Raw genomic sequence first — 1,730 nt, 5'->3', positions numbered from 1 at the left:
AGCCAGGGACTTATACCCAGGCTGCGGGGCCCCAGCCCAGGCAGCCAGGCACCCAGCCCCAGCCCCAGCCTGCGGGGCCCCAGCCCTGGCAGTCAGGGACTTTACCCTAGCCTGGAGGGCCCCAGCCAGGGCAGCCAGGCACTTACACCCAGGCTGCGGGGCCCCAGCACAGACAGCCAGGCACCCAGCCCCAGCCTGGGGGGGCCCAGCCCGGGCAGCCAGGGACTTATACCCAGGCTGCGGGGGCCCAGCCCAGGCAGCCAGGCAGCCAGCCCCAGCCTGGGGGGCCCCAGCCCAGGCAGCCAGGGACTTACACCCAGCCCTGGGGGGCCCCAGCCCGGGCAGCCAGGCACCCAGCCCCAGCCTGCGGGGCCCCAGCCCAGGCAGCCAGGGACTTAGCATTAGCCTGCAGAGCCCCAGCCCTGGCAGGCAGCACCCAGCCCCAGCCTGCGGGGCCCCAGCCAGGGCAGCCAGGCACTTACACCCAGGCTGCGGGGCCCCAGTCCAGGCAGCCAGGCACCCAGCCCCAGCCTGCGGGGCCCCAGCCCAGACAGCCAGAGACTTAGCATTAGCCTGCGGAGCCCCAGCCCTGGCAGCCAGGGACTTAGCATTAGCCTGCGGAGCCCCAGCCCAGGCAGCCAGGCACTTACACCCAGCCCTCAGGGCCCCAGTCCAGGCAGCCAGGCACTTACACCCAGCCTGGGGGGCCCCAGCCCGGGCAGCCAGGCACCCAGCCCCAGCCTGCGGGGCCCCAGCCCAGGCAGCCAGGGACTTAGCATTAGCCTGCGGAGCCCCAGCCAGGGCAGCCAGGCACTTACACCCAGGCTGCGGGGCCCCAGCCCAGACAGCCAGGCACCCAGCCCCAGCCTGGGGGGGCCCCAGCCAGGGCAGCCAGGGACTTAGCATTAGCCTGCGGAGCCCCAGCCCTGGCAGTCAGGGACTTTACCCTAGCCTGGAGGGCCCCACGCTGGGCAGGCAGGGACTTTACCCCAGCTTGCGGGGCCCCAGGCTGGGCAGCCAGGCACCCAGCCCCAGCCTGGGGGGCCCCAGCCCAGGCAGCCAGGGACTTAGCGTTAGCCTGCGGAGCCCCAGCCCAGGCAGCCAGGGACTTAGCATTAGCCTGCGGAGCCCCAGCCCAGGCAGCCAGGGACTTAGCATTAGCCTGCGGAGCCCCAGCCCAGGCAGCCAGGCACTTACACCCAGCCCTCAGGGCCCCAGCCCAGGCAGCCAGGGACTTACACCCAGCCTGGGGGGCCCCAGTCCAGGCAGCCAGGCACTTACACCCAGCCTGGGGGGCCCCAGCCCAGGCAGCCAGGCACCCAGCCCCAGCCTGCGGAGCCCCAGTCCAGGCAGTCAGGGACTTTACCCTAGCCTGCGGGGCCCCAGTCCAGGCAGCCAGGGACTTATACACGGCCTGCGGGGCCCCAGCCCAGGCAGGCAGGGACTTAGCATTAGCCTGCGGAGCCCCAGCCCTGGCAGGCAGCACCCAGCACCAGCCTCCGGGGCCCCAGCCCGGGCAGCCAGGCACCCAGCCCCAGCCTGCGGGGACCCAGCCCAGGCAGCCAGGGACTTAGCGTTAGCCTGCGGAGCCCCAGCCCAGGCAGCCAGGCACTTAGTGTTAGCCTGCGGGGCCCCAGCCCTGGCAGTCAGGGACTTTACCCTAGCCTGGAGGGCCCCAGGCTGGGCAGGCAGGGACTTTACCCCAGCCTGCGGGGCCCCAGGCCGGGCAG

This window comes from Antennarius striatus, unplaced genomic scaffold (assembly GCF_040054535.1).
Source record: "Antennarius striatus isolate MH-2024 unplaced genomic scaffold, ASM4005453v1 scaffold_28, whole genome shotgun sequence".
Lineage (NCBI taxonomy): Eukaryota > Metazoa > Chordata > Actinopteri > Lophiiformes > Antennariidae > Antennarius > Antennarius striatus.
The sequence above is the reverse complement of the archived record's forward strand: the minus strand, read 5'-3'. Positions refer to the sequence as shown.